The following is a 16,284-nucleotide window of genomic DNA, read 5'->3' as shown; positions in this document are numbered from 1 at the left end:
TGGTGAGATTCAAAAAAAATGTACTACCAGTTCTGTGGACATGATGTGGCTTGGTGGGTGTGGCTTGGTGGGTATAGCTTGGTAGACGTGGCTTAGTGGGCGTGGCTTGTTGGGCGTGGCTTGGCTTGTTGGGCGTGGCAGGGGAAGGATACTGCAAAATCCCCATTCCCTCCCCCCTCCTAGGGGAAGGACACTGTAAAATATCCATGTCCTTCTCACCCCACCCCACTCCAGGGGAAGGATTCTATAAAATCTCCATTTCCACCCCACTCCAGGGCAAGGATAGTGTAAAATCCCCATTCCCTCCCCACCCCACTAACCTGCTTTCCAGCTTCGTTCTCCTGTGCAGGGCAACAGAAGAAGATCCAGCCAATCAACTGGGACGCCGATCAGCTGGGACTCGGGGAGGCAGAGAATAGATGGGGGCGGGGCCAGCCAGAGGTGCTACTTGCCAATTCTCCGAACTACTCAAAATTTCTGCTACCAGTTCATCAGAACCGGTCACAACTGGCTGAATACCACCTCTGGTGTGTGTGTGGTGTGTGCAAGTGTGTGTGTGTGTGTGTGTGTGTGAGAGAGAGAGAGAGAGAGAGAGAGATTGCTTTAATATTAATAGAGCTATTCAGAAACAGATGGTTTTAATTACTTTTTTACAGATATATTGTTCTGGGACTATGAATTGAACCAACTTTGAGACAATGCTAATTTGTAGAAGCAAACTGTACATTCCAATTAATGTGCACTTTAAACAAACCACAGCAACTTACAGCTATATAAAGACTAGGTTTCCAAAAATAGATGAAGACTGAAACGGTTTCATTTCAGTGCTGTTACCCAGAGTGATGGAAACCCACCATACTGCTCATATTCCTGGCATGGTCGTGGCGCAAATGAGATCAGGCTGTATTAATCGATCACAGGTTCTGCGTGAGTGACCCTTGAGGGACAGTTAGGATCCCGTCCACTCCTCAAATCAGGGGTGGGCTGCTACAGGTTCGTCCCGGTTTTGCGGGAACCCATAGCTAATGTTATGGTCGTTTCACAGAACCTTTAAATCCCACCCGTGGCTGGCCCCGCCCCTCCCACCCTATCCCTCCCAGGAGTCTCCACACGGCCCGTTTTGGATGCAATTTAAGTGCAGGTCTCATGTGGAGGCTTGAGGATTTGGAAAACCGGGCCTCCCAGAAGTTCCAGAAGGCTGGAAATGGGCCTGTTTCCAGCCTACCGGAAGATCTCCGGAGCCTGGGAAAAGCAGTTTTCACCCTCCCAGAGGCTCAAGAAAAGCCTCCAGAGCCTGGGGAAGGTGAAAATGGGGCCCCCACCATGGTGCAGGAGGACGTCTAGGCACCACTTGGCCACGCCAACCCAGCAACCGGACAGAGAACCCATTGCTGAAATTTTTGAAGGCTACCCCTGCCTCAAATGTCTGAAATAGACAACAGGTTTTGAATATATCCATTTGGGTAATCTACAGTGGAATTACTACACATAGTATTTCCCGTCAAATAGGAAGGAGACATTATCCTCATTAGAATTGGTCAATCTTGGCTCTACAATGGAATACAACTCAATGGCGATCTAGTCGGATTTCCATCCAGGCATTGATCTAAGTCACCATTTTATCAGGTTTGTGACCCCGGTTGTCTTAAGTCCACCTTTAAGCCTTGGTTAGTTGACCACCATTGGGCAAGAGATATGGCTTCTGAAATTCTTTTGGATCCCTTATAGAATCATGGGAATTTTTATTGTATTTCCTTCTGTGCAATGAAGTAACGTGTTGCTGTGTGTTCCAGGTTCTCCATTCATGTCACGTCCTTGGAAATGGGTTCCCTGGGAAACCCAAGGCAGACAGCATACTGATTTGATCTGGGTCATGTGATCCAAAAGAGGCGGGGAAAAGGCCTAGAATGGAGGAATCAGCAATAGCTGGCTAGGGAATTCTGGGAGTTGAAGTCCATTCCTCTTAAAGAACCACTGGCCTAGACCATCGTCCTCTACTTCTCCCATTAGTTGCTCTACACCTACTACAGCAGTGGTGGGTTGCAGGCGGTACACCCCGGTATGGGCGAACCAGAGCCTGCCCGGAGCACCGGATACCGTTCCGGTATGGTGCTCCGGAGGGCCCACCCGCCCGCCCCAGCTCCTTACTGGTCTTTTAAGTCTTCAGTGCTTCCGCGCACGCTGCATACAGAGCCTGCGCTCCACTCCGCTGAGCAGCTGGAGTGTCATGGAGGCTTGTGGAGGCGCTAAGATGCATGCGCGCATGTGGACGCCACCAGGCTTGTTCCAACCGTACCAATTGGAACGGGATCCGGAACCCACCACTGTACTACAGGTAATGCTCAACTTACAACAGTTCATTTAGTGACTGTTCAAAGTTGCAGCATCAACATATGAAGAACGGTTGCAGGAACTGGGTATGTTTAGCTTAAGAGAAAGAAGGACTAGGGGAGACACGATAGCATTATTCCAATATCTCAGAGGTTGCCACAAAGAAGAGGGAGTCAAACTATTCTCCAAAGCACCTGAGGGTAGAACAAGAAGCAATGGGTGGAAACTAATCAAGGAGAGAAGCAATTTAGAACTGAGGAGGAATTTCCTGACAGTGAGAACAATTAATCAGTGGAACAGCTTGCCTCCAGAAGTTGTGAATGCCCCAACACTGGAAGTCTTTAAGAAGATGTTGGATAGCTATTTGTCTGAAACGGTATAGGGTTTCCTGCCTAGGCAGGGGGTTGGACTAGAAGACCTCCAAGGTCCCTTCCAACTCTACTATTGTATTATTATCACTGAAAAATAGTGACTTATAATAGTTTTTCACACTTATGACCGTTGCAGCATCCCCACACCTATGAGATTTACCTTCGGATGCTTGACAACTGGTTCATATTTATGATGGTTGCAGTGTCCTGGGCAGTGATGGGTTGCTAACCGATTTACTACCGGTTTACTTGTGCTCGCGCACGCATGCCCATGCACAACGCTTCTGCCCATGCGCAGAAGCATCCGGGAAGGTGGGCAGAGCCTCCCACCGCCACCACTACTGGTTTGGCTGAACTGGGCTGAACTGGGAGCAACCCACCTCTGGTCCTGGGGTCATGAGGTCATCTTTTGCGACCTTCTGACAAGCAAAATCAATGGGAGAAGTTAGAGTCACATAATAACCATGTTGCTAACTTAAACAGCTGCAGGGTTTCACTTAGCGACTGTGGCAATAAAGGTTGTTAAACAGGGGCAACCCTCACTGAACAGCTGCCTTGCTTAGCAATGGAAACCTAACTGTGGTCATAATTTGAGGCCTACCTATATACTGCTTTCTTCGCTCATCTTTTTTTTAAAAAAGGAAACAAGCACTCACTCTGGGAAAGGTGGCCTCACCCATTTTGGCTCTGGCTCCTCCCACACAGTCTTTAGCCCCGCCCTTCCTGAGCAGCCCCGCCCACCCTTTCCTTGCTTAAGCAAATGGTTTCGATTGGGGGGGGGGAATCAATCCAGTTGCCTCCTTCTTCTTCCGGTCTACAGGAAGCACCCCTTGGCATGAGATAGAAAGGAAACCGCCAGATATGGGATAAATGGTATAGGTGGATGGAGGAAAGAAACAAGAATCAATGAAGGAATGTAACAAAACTCAAAAATAATAGTTACGAGTAAAGTAAGAAAGCTAAGAATGGTGAAACCCAAATGAAATACAATTGAATGGGAAATAATATAAGGTGAGCACTATCGATTGATAATTGCTACTAGAAAGAACAGTAAGCTCCTGTTTGTATTGCATTGTGTAAATGTGTTGTACATCTAAGTTTTGTGTGTGTGTGTATCTTACATGTTTGTTAATAAAATTGAAAAATTGAAAAAAAAGAAAGGAAGGAAACTGTTAAAAGAACTTTTTTTAAAAACAAATAAATACAAAAGCCCAATGCAGCAAGCTGCATACAATTAACGGCAATTCAAATATACACCTTGTTCCAATCCGAGCCATTTATCAGATAAAAATAGTCGGCTACAAGAATGTCATGATTAATGAGGTGAGACTCCAGCTAATTACTGTTTCCTCCAGAAGTAATTAGGTTGGCATTGCTAATCAAGATGAATGAACACTCTGACCTGCTTTTAAAAATGTGAAACTATGAGACGCTGCCACCGTAACACCATTTAGTTGAGGCAACAAGAGTCTTTATTAGGCTGGCGGTTTGATTAAATTATTTTGTTGCACTCGGCTTTTGCACACACGCGAGCAGAATTGAATCCCGCGATGTTCAAAAGGGATTGTCACCCTTAATTAAAGACTGCAAAGGTTTCGGCGGACTCTGGAGGGCAAGACACACACAACTGCTCCCCGCGAGTCGCTTTTTAAGTAAGGGAGAGCCGGCAAAGTCACGGAGTTGGCCGATCTGTGAGAGACGTTCCCTCCGCTGGCTGTCGTTTTCCAAGCAAAGTGGCAAGGCTGAATTTCCGATTCTGGAACGGTGGCTTATCCAGTCCCATTTCCGCCCTGCTTCGACTTCTAAATTGATCCGGCAGGTACCTTCTTATAATGTAAGCAATGGGTGGAAACTAATCAAGGAGAGAAGCAACGTAGAACTGAGGAGAAACTTCCTGACAGTTAGAACAGTTCATCGGTGGAACAGAAGTTGCCTCCAGAAGTTGTGAATGCCCCAACACTGGAAGCCTTTAAGAAGATGTTGGATAGCCATTTGTTTGAAACGGTATAGGGTTTCCTGCCTAGGCAGGGGGTTGAACTAGAAGACCTCCAAGGTCCCTTCCAACTCTGCTATTGTATTGAAAGTATTGAATGTGGTCTTGTCAGCTTCAATGGGGGAAAAAACCAGTCAGAAAGCGATATAGAAGGAAAATAAAATGCTTAATGGTTGTCCTTTTTTAAAAAAAAACTGCCACCTACATTTCTAGTATAAGAATTAGAAGTAGGTTTCTGTTACTTCACCCCAGATCGTGCGAACCGATAGTGGCAGTGGCCGGAGGCTCTGCCCACCCGCCTAGAGACTTCTGCTCGGGCGCGCATGAGCCAACCGATAGTTAAATGAATTGAAACCCACCACTGATAAGAATAGCATTTAACAATAGCTCTTAGATATATAAACCACTTTACGGTGCTTTGTGGCCCTCTCTAAACGGTTTACAGAGTCAGCGCATTGCTCTTCTGACCGAGGCTTCCCAAGAACATGAAACAAACTCCTTGTCCCGACAAAAATCCCTTTTATTAATTGACCGTGAATTCTCCTCATTCACATCCAGCAAAGTCTTTCGAGGGAGGATTTGCAGTCACAGACCTTATCTGGCTTGGAGAGCTGACAGGCCGATATCTGCAAAACATGTGAAGGAGTCTCGGAGAGTCACGAACCAATTAAGTGAACTGATTGTCTCCTGCAAATTCCACTCCCCTTTCACTCCTCTTTTATTTCCTCTGGGAGGGCATTCATTGTCCACCTGTGGCCTTCCTCCCAAATTGACCCCTATTCTTTAGATGTTCCCTTTGTTTGGCAACTCTGCGCATGCAGACACTGGGAACAGGCACCAGCTGTTCGTCTGCCTCACTGATGTCTGACTCTGAAGGCAGCTGATAACCGGCATATGGCTCTGGCCCCATCTCTGCCTCCGACACAGAGCCCTCATCAGAGCCTTCCCCAGACTCCAGGACTGGCCCAGTTTCCTCCCCAACCTCCTCACTGTCCGAATCTGCTTCCAGCTCTGCTGGCTGCTGGCAGGCCACAACAATTGCCCCCAACAATCTGGGTCCTCATTTTACCCAACTCGCAATGGATGGAAAGCTGAGTCAACCTTGAGCCTGGTGAGATTCGAACTGCCAAATTTCAGGCAGCCAGCAGGCAGCAGCAAAAGTAGCCTGCAGGACTGCATTCTAACTACAGATTATCATAGAGGTTTAGGGCTGAAAGGGTCATGGAGGTTTTCTAGTCTAGCATCCCCCAACTAGGTACTAAAGATTGGTTTTTCCATGGACCAGAGGGAACCTGATTTTGCATGCGGCCTGCATCCCACGGACGGGACTTCACTTGTTTGCATGGCCCGATTGCTGCCATCCATGAACCGGGAGTTGGGGACCCCTGTTCTGGTGCAACCCCCTGCCTGGGCAGGAGACCTTATTCTATCCTGGATAAATGGCCATCCAATCTTTTCTTAAAAACCTCCAGTGATGCAACACCTACAACTCACGAGATGCCTCCCAGCCGCCACCTCTTTGCCAGCTGCTTCTGGGCAGCGGCGGCTTCCTAGAAGCCGCCGAAAACTACTATAGGTCAGCTTGCCTTCCGGAGTCTTGACCAGTCACCGTGGGAGGAATGTAAGCAGCCCAAAGAAAGAAGCTGTGGTGGGGCCAGGGCCACTGAAGGAGGGGAAATGTGGGATGCTACCCATCCTCTCCATGTCCAGTTTTCTTTGTTACATCCTGGGAGGAGGCTTTGTGGTAGCCAAAGCCGAACATCCGGATTCTGTAATAGCTCTATACCATATAGAATCAATCTTGTTAACTCTCGTGACTCTTTTTATCACGATGTATTCCAAATGGTCCATGATTAATACAACACAAATGTAACAAAGGCAACATTAAAAATATGGTTTTCTGCCTGGATGGTCTCCTGGAGTGAGCCGAAAGACAGAAAAGGGAAGCAGTGTGTTCCCTCCCATATTTGGGCATACCAGGGTTTGTGACACAATACACACACACACGTGTGTGTGTGTGTGTGTGTTGTATTTGTGCTGATAAATAAATAAAGGGAGACTAGTATAGATCCATTTCGAGCTATTTAGCTCTCATCAGCTAGCCATACCCTTACTGGGATTTGAACCTGGGCTGTATTACATATTAGGCAGGAGTCTTAGCCACTATGCCACAGGCTCTCCTCCTTTATCAGCTGAGCCAGGGAAATAGGTATGTGGCAAATGGGCACACCAGGGGTTGTAACATAAGTACATACATACATACATACATACATACATACATAGATACATACATACATACATATATGTTTGTGTGTTGTATTTGTACTGATAAATAAATAAAGGGAGACTAGTATAGATCTATTTCGAGCTAATTGGCTCTCATCAGCTAGCCATACCCTTACTGGGATTTGAACCTGGGCTGTATTACATATTAGGCAGGAGTCTTAGCCACTATGCCACAGGCTCTCCTCCTTTATCAGCTGAGCCAGGGAAATAGGTATGTGGCAAATGGGCATACCAGGGGTTGTAATATAAGTACATACATACATACATACATACATACATACATACATACATACATACATACATACATATGTGTGTGTTGTATTTGTACTGATAAATAAATAAAGGGAGACTAGTATAGATCTATTTTGAGCTAATTAGCTCCCATCAGCTAGCCATACCCTTACTGGGATTTGAACCATATTTAGGCATACCAGGGGTTGTAACACAAATAAATATACATATACATATACATATACATATACATATACATATACATATACATATACATATACATATACATATACATATACATATACATATACATATACATATACATATACATATACATATACATATACATACATACATACATACATACATACAGACATACATACAGACATACATATATATGCTGGTTTTGTTGTATTCAGGTCTTTTCCCGTGTAAGGTTGAGATTGTCTTTGCAACGTTTCGGCAGGATCTCACCTGCCATCTTCAAGCGTGGGCTTAAAATGCGATCGGACCTGCCGTCTTTCTGCGGCAGCTCCGGCAGCAGACGGCAGCTCCGATCGCATTTTAAGCCCACAGCTTGAAGATGGCAGGTGAGATCCTACCGAAACGCTGCAAAGACAATCTCAACCTTACACGGGAAAAGACCCGAATACAACAAAACCAGCATACCTACACCCGTGAAAATCTACGAAAACAAATATATATATATATATCTCAAATCCCAGTAAGGGTATGGCTAGCTGATGAGAGCTAATTAGCTTGAAATAGATCTATACTAGTCTCCCTTTATTTATTTATCAGTACAAATACAACATATATATATATATATATATATATATATATATATATATATATATATATATATATATATATAGATATAGATATAGATATAGATATAGATATAGATATAGATATAGATATAGATATAGATATAGATATAGATATAGATATATATATATATATATATATATCTCCTCAAATCCCTCACTCTGATTACATTTTCATTTGAATCTTGTTTTATATCAGAAAATGAGACAGCAGAAAGCCAAGGTGTGCAGGCAGGCTGAATGGTTCACAGTTATGTCTTCTAACATCTCTCACTCAGCATTGGTAGCCTGAAGCAACAGCTTCCTACTGTCTAATGGCAGAGTCAAGCCTGGATGTTGGCTCTCCTTTCTTCTGCCTTCCTAGTTCTGAGGAGCACTAGCTGCCCCTGGCACTGCCAATCTCAAAGCATTTCTCTGGGTCCGGAGTCTTCTGGAAATACTTATGGATCTCAGCAGCCCACAATCTAAACCCGGAAGAGAGATCTAAGATGATAGCAATGCAAACCTATCTGCCTCTTTACCAAATAAATAAGTAGGAACATGGGAATTGGGAAGCAGCAGGGGATGCAAACATGTCAATCAACGTGGGATAAGAATAGAAGTGTCATTAAGTGTGAAAGCTTTATTTTTACTTTCTGCAACTGAACAAGAAGACATATCAAGCAGGTGCAGAAGGAGGAATACAGAATACAGAACAGCAGAGTTGGAAGGGACCTTGGAGGTCTTCTAGTCCAACCCCCTGCTCAAGCAGGCGATCCTATACCATTCCAGACAAATGGCTTTCCAGTCTATCTATTTAAATTTGGTGGCAACGAGGCGGCTTTGAGAAGGGAAAGGAGGGATGGAGAGCAGCGATAAATACCCTTTACCAGACTTCAATGATTGATACACTAGTTACAATTAGAATTAGAATAACAGAGCTGGAAGGGACCTTGGAGGTCTTCTAGTCCAACCCCCTGCTCAGGCAGGAAGCCCTACATCACTTCAGACAAATGGTTATTCAACCTCTTCTTAAAAACTCCCGGTCTTGAAGCATTCACAAGTTCTGGAGGCAAGTTGTTCCACTGATTAATTGTTCTAACGTCAGGAAATTTCTCCTTAGTCCTAAATTGCATCTCTCCTTTATTCAGAGGTGATATTCAGCCAGTTCCGACAGATTCTGGAGAGCCTACAGCAGAAATTTTGAGTAGTTTGGAGAACCTGCAAATAGGCTGGCCCCGCCCCCACTACCTCCCAGCCTCCCAACTGATCTTCTTTTATTGCCCTGAACAGGAGAACAGAGCTGAAAAGCAGGTTAGTGGGGTGGGGAGGGAATGGGGATTTTGCAGTAACCTTCCCCCAGGACTGGAGAAGGAATGGGGATTTTGCAGTATCCTTCCCCTGCCACACTTACGAAGGCACGCCATGCCCACCAAGCCACGTCCATAGAACCGGTAGTAAGAAGTTTTGAATACCAGCAATGCCTTGATTAGTTTCCACGCATTGCTTCTTGTCCTGCCCTCAGGTGCTTTAGGAGAATAGGTTGACTCCCCTCTTCTTTGTGGCAGCCCCTGAGATATTGGAATACTGCTATCATGTTTGCTACCCCTGGTCCTTCTTTTCATAGTTCAAATAAAATCAGTATACTGAGTGTTATTGCAATCATCTTTCCAACAAGCACGTAGCTAAGTCTGATTTCATCGTTTATATATTGTATGTGGCTTAATCTCCAGAATACGATGCCGGAAAAGTATTTCAAGAAAAGGAAGCCTTTTGTTCATTCGACTCCACTCCACACCCCAACGAATCTCCTTAAGCTTCAGGCCATTGATTTCACGCCCACACTCTTCCTCAAGCTTTCCACATTTTGTGCCCTGAGTATTGTGCGGCGTATTCACAGCCGATCCCAAGGAAACCACTCTTCTCTGCACTTCAAGGCTGTGATTGCCTCGGTCCAAGTCAACTCACTCAATATGTACACCCAACTCAGCTGGAGTACACCTGCCCTTAAAAACAATAAACAGTCGATTACCGCCAACGGCAACCGCCTGGGAAGACTTAAGTCAAAAGCCATTCAGCTTTCGACTTAGTAGTCCAAAGTACGATCTGTTCTTTTGGCCGTCGGCATCCTTTCTCTAACCTGACGCTCTTCGGGGGCGTTCGGATAACATTCATTCACAACCATGTGGAACCACAGTTTACAAAACTTGTGTTTATATATATATGTATGTATATGTATATGTATATGTATATGTTGTGTGTTGTATGATGTATGTTGTATGTTGTATGATGTATGATGTATGTATATGTATATGTTGTGTGTTGTATGATGTATGTGTATGTATATGATGTATGTGTATGTGTGTGTGTGTATGTGTGTGTGTGTGTTGTATTTGTACTGATAAATAAATAAAGGGAGACTAGTATAGATCTATTTCAAGCTAATTAGCTCTCATCAGCTAGCCATACCCTTACTGGGATTTGAACCTGGGCTGTATTATATCTTAGGCAGGAGTCTTAGCCACTAAGCCACAGGCTCGCCTCCTTATCAGTTGAGCCAGGGAAATAGGTATGTATTTGTGTTACAACCCCTGGTATGCCTAAATATGGGAGGAAGGTCACTACTCCCTCTTTCTGTCCTTCGGCTCATCACAGAAGACCATGCAGGCAGAAATAATATTGCTTGTTTGGGTATTTTTACTATAAGATATTGTAGAAAGTTAGCACCCGCCCCTCCTAGGAGAATGAAGTATTTTGAGAAATATTTAAAAAGGCAGAATATTATATTTCCTAAAGGAGAAACATGTTTCTAAAGACAGAAACGCAAAACCTCAGCTCCCTGCCCCCAAGCAGATCCTAAAATGAGGCCAGCCTTTAGAAATGCAGATTTGGCAATCCATTACTACACGGGTGGGATTGAAAAATTATAGCAACTGGTTCTCTGCCTGATGGCTGGGTGGGCGTGGCCATGGGGGTGTGGCCTACTCAGCCTCCTCATGGCGGGTGGTGGGGAGCATTTTCACCCTCCCAACGCTCCAGAGGTTTTCTTTGAGCCTCCCAGAGGGTGGAAACAGCCTCCCCAGGCTCTGGATACCCTCCAGAACCCAGAAATGGGCCCATTTCCAGACTTCCGGAACTTCCGGTAGGCCCGTTTTTCTCCCTCCCAGAGCCTCCACATGGGGCCTGTATTTACCTGCATCCAAAATGGGCCGTGTGGGGACTCCAGGGAAGGGAGGGGTGGGCGGGGCCAGCCTGGATTGGGATTTGGGGGTTCTCCGAACTGCAATGAATCTTAGCTAGAGGTTCTCCTGAGCCCCTGTGAACCACCAGCAGCCCACCCCTGATTAAGATGTGAATCCTACTGCAATATTTCTCTGCTTTGTTCACTATGAATGATCAACTATGACCTGTTGACTAAGCCAACAAAGCTAGGTCCATAATACAATGCAATGCAATGCAATGCAATGCAATGCAATGCAATGCAATGCAATGCAATGCAATGCAATGCAATGCAATACAATACAATAGCAGAGATGGAAGGGACCCTGGAGGTCCTCTAGTCCAACCCCCTGCTTAGGCAGGAAACCCTACACCGTTTCAGACAAATGGCTATCCAACATCTTCTTAAAGACTTCCAGTGTTGGAGCATTCACAACTTCTGGAGGCAACTTCTGTTCCACTGATTAATTGTTCTCACTGTCAGGAAGTTTCTCCTTAGTTCTAAGTTGCTTCTCTCCTTGATTAGTTTCCATCCATTGCTTCTTGTATGGCCTTCAGGTGCTTTGGAGAATCATAATGCAGTTCAAAATACAATGAATATAGAATAAAATGAAATCAAGCCTTTCCAGACTGCACTAGTCCACATTATACGATGCCTACCTTTACCTTAGAAGCATGTTTGAACACACATTTGTAACGTTTCTCTAACATTTTTTGAAGCCTTTTGAGATGAGCAGCCCATATTTACAGAAATTAGCCAAGAACCTCGACCGAGCCTGTATTTTGCTTCTCTCCTTGATTAGTTTCCACCCATTGCTTCTTGTTCTACCAGGACTACACATTGAGTGCGGTTGGTCAGCCGTTACGAATCCATCTGGTGGTGATGCTGTCCAACCCACATTCTTCTACTTTATCTAGTAGTAAGTTATGGTCTACCTTATCAAATGCCTTACTGAAGTCCTAGTAAACTATATCGACGGCATTCCTCTGGTCCACTAATTTTGTCACTTTGTCAAAGAATGCAATAAGATTAGTCTGGCATGATCTGTTGTTGACAAACCCATGTTGGCTTTTGGCTATTACTTTGTTTACTTCTCGGTGTTTGCTAATTCGTTGCTTGTAATTGACTCCACTATCATAAACCATAATTTATGATTTTCAGTAAATGGCTATTTATAATGGAGTAAGCCAAAACCAACATTATTACAGGTAGTCCTTGACAGTTCATTTGTTGACCGTTCAAAGTTACAACGCGTTGAAAAAAGGGACATGACCATTGTTCACACTTATAACTGTTGAAGCATTCCCATGGTTGTGTGATTTATATTCAGATGCTTGGCAATTGACTCCTATTTATGACCATTGCCGTGTCCCTGGGGGTCATGCGTTCCCCTTTTACGACCTTCTCACAAGCAAAGTCAACGGGCAAGCCAGACTCATTTAACAACCGTGTTACTAGTTTAACCACTGCAGTGGTTCACTCAACAAATCATGGCAAGAGAAGTCGTAAAATGGAATAAAAACTCACGTAAACAAATTTCTCACTTACAGTAGCAACATAAATTTTGGGCTCAGTTGTGTTCGTAAGTCGAGGACTATCTGTATTATCCAAAATCATGGATGACCCCACTGCAACATGGCTGCAGCTGTTTTAACACATACACACAGCCACACCGCTGCATTTCCCACCACTGTACATTGTGGTGTAATTCCTCCCTACTGCTATTTCCCACATCTGTCAGTGTGACATGTTGGTGGAAAAGGAAAATAACTGCTATTAGCACTGCTCTAAACCTGTTAACACATATTTTGCAGACAAGTGTGAACTCTCTCAAACGTGCAGGATTTAAAAAAAAAAATCATAGCAACCACAATACATTTCAGCTCAGGAATGTCAGATATGGAGAACTCAAATGCATCTGTTTCTCTTAAGAATAATCCAGAGGGCAAACATGTACCCTATTTGGACCTAGCTCAGATATGTTGGTGCCCTCATGAAATATGGAGATGCTGTTTAGGACCTATCCATCTCCATGAACTGAAAGATGCCAGAACTATCACAAATAATGTTTGTGAGCTCAGCGGCTAGTGAAGTTGTGGGTACTGCTGTGGTTAAGGGATCTTCAGTTTCAATATTCTATGACAGTTTCCCATCCAGTCTTGCAATCCCTGACAACCATTTAAATATGAGCCAGCTGTGTGCAGCAGCTGCCAAAAAAGCCAACACAGTTCTAGGCTGCATCAACAGAGGGATAGAATCAAGATCAAGTGAAGTGTTAATACCACTTTATAATGCCTTGGTAAGGCCACACTTGGAATACTGCATTCAGTTCTGGTCGCCACGATGTAAAAAAGATGTGGAGACTCTGGAGAGAGTGCAGAGAAGAGCAACAAAGATGATTAGGGGACTGGAGGCTAAAACATATGAAGAACGGTTGCAGGAACTGGGTATGTTTAGCTTAAGAGAAAGAAGGACTAGGGGAGACATGATAGCATTGTTCCAATATCTCAGGGGCTGCCACAAAGAAGAGGGAGTCAAACTATTCTCCAAAGCACCTGAGGGTAGAACAAGAAGCAATGGGTGGAAACTAATCAAGGAGAGAAGCAACTTAGAGCTGAGGAGAAATTTCCTGACAGTTAGAACAATTAACCAGTGGAACAGAAGTTGCCTCCAGAAGTTGTGAATGCCCCAACACTGGAAGTCTTTAAGAAGATGTTGGATAGCCATTTGTCTGAAACGGTATAGGGTTTCCTGCCTAGGCAGGGGGTTGGACTAGAAGACCTCCAAGGTCCCTTCCAACTCTACTATTGTATTATTGCATTGTATTCCCTCTCCCACCCAGCATCAGTCATCTACAGAGAAGCGAAGGGAAAAGGAAAAGGGAAGGAAAAGGAAAAAGGGAAAGGGGAGGGAAGGGAAAAGGGAGAAGGAAGAAGGGAAAAGGGAGAAGGGAAGGGAGGGAAAGGGAAAAGGGGAAGAAAAGGATAAAGGAAAGGGGAGGGAAGGAAAAAGGGAGAAGGGAAAAGTAAGGGGAAGGGAAGGGAAGGAAAAAGGAAAGGAAAAAGAAAAAGGAAAAGGGGAAGGAAGGGAAAAGGGAAAAGGGAGGAGAAGAGAAGAGATCATGTGATCAAAATTCGGCGGGGCTTGATAACTGCAATATACTTATGACAGTTGCACTGTCCTGGGGACATGTGATCATCATTTGATGAGCAAGTGAGCAATTATTTAAGGGTGGCATTTCAAAGGAGAAATCATTATGACATAGCTAATAATTTCTCCTTCCCTCCAAAGAGGGCATTTTTACAGTTGTTTCCAAAAGAAGAGAATATTTGTAGGTCAGGGTTGAATCGAGGGGGTCCTTGATGCTCTCTGAGCTTGGCTGTTTTCTTGCAGACATTTCACTACCCAACTAGGTAACATCATCAGCCAGCCAACTTCCAACAAGCAAAGCCAACGAGGGAAGCCAGATTCACTTAATGGTCGAAAGATTCATTGAACAATTGCAACGATTCGCTTAACAACCGCCTCAAGAAAGGTCGTAAAACGGGCTAACGTTCCCTTAACAACTGTCTTGCTTAGCAGAGGAAATGTTGGCATCCATTCTGGTCGTAAGTCAAGAACTGTCTGCAAGATGTAGGTCCGAATTTAAAGGATTTTGTACGGGGAGATGTTAAACGACCAGAGTAAGAAATTCCTTCTTTCAACCATGTTGTCATATTGTGCTCAAAGAGGGACTTTTATTCATAGAAAGAGCCCTTCGGTCTTTATGTAGCCACAGTTCTTCGGAACACACAACAGTCAGCGTGCAACCTTTACAATCCATGCACAGCACAATTGGGGGGGGGGGAATTAGAGAACGAATGGGCAGAAATCCAGATTCAAAGGGTAAATGCAATGCAGAACGGGTTGTGGGTGGGTGTGTAGCAGCTGTCGAGAACTCATTAAAGCACTTTAAAACTATTACTCACAGCTGATAAAGGATGCCAGGAAATGATGAGTTTTGTTCAAGGTATTTCTTTACAGGTGCCACACGCAATACCCCCATCACACTGTTGCCATTGAAAGACAGGTTTGTGCACAGCTTTGGAGGGGTTGGGGGGATGCTAAACCTCACAGATAAGAATTGGACAATTGGTTGTAACGGCTTGGGCCCTTCCTGTTTCATCCCAGCTACCCCCCTCCAGCTATATTTGTGGCCCGCCAGCGGTCAGTGCAGCTGGATGCAGATTCGGACAGTGGGAAGGTTGGGGAGGAACATAGGCCAGTCCTGGAGTCCGGGGGAGGCTCTGATGAGGGCTCTGTGTCGGAGGCAGAGAGGGGGCCAGAGCCGTATGCCAGTTATCAGCTGCCTTCAGAGTCAGACATCTGTGAGGCAGACGAACAGCTGGAGCCTATTCCCAGTGTGCGCATGCACAGAGTTGCCAGACGAAGGGAACAGCTAAAGAACAGGGGTCGACTTGGGAGTAAAGCCACAGGTGGACGATGAATGGCTGCTCCCAGAGGAAATAAAAGAGGAGCGAAAGGGGAGTGGAGTTTGCAGGAGGCAGTTAATTCGCTTAATAGGTTCGTGACTCTCTGAGACTCCTTGCCAAGTTTTGCAGATATTGGCCTGTCAGCTCTCCAAGCCAGATAAGGTCTGTGACTGTAAATCCTCCCTTGAAATTCTTAGCTGGACCCACTTTCCCTTCTAGCATTTATGATGTTCCCTAGTTGGGTAATGAAACATCTGCATGAAAACAACCAAACTCAGAGAGCATCAAGGACCCCACATTTTACAGTGTTACTTGTGGTTATACTCTTTGGAGGACTATCGCTTAAGTCTTGGATACTACAATTCTTCATGGGAAATCCTAGAACTTAATCAAACACAAGGAAATTCAAGAGCTTCGAAGTCTAGAGCCTAATCAGACACAAGGAAACAAATACGCTTTGCTTTCCAGCAGGCAAATCCTTGATGTTTGAGGAGTTTCAGTCAATATTTGGGGAGTTTTGGTCCATCTCAGGAAGTCTTTTATAAAATTCTTCACGTTCGTGAATTCTCGCCTC

This window comes from Natrix helvetica, assembly GCF_964273705.1.
Source record: "Natrix helvetica genome assembly, chromosome: 6".
In the NCBI taxonomy this organism is placed as follows: domain Eukaryota; kingdom Metazoa; phylum Chordata; class Lepidosauria; order Squamata; family Natricidae; genus Natrix; species Natrix helvetica.
Note: the sequence above shows the minus strand (reverse complement) of the source record.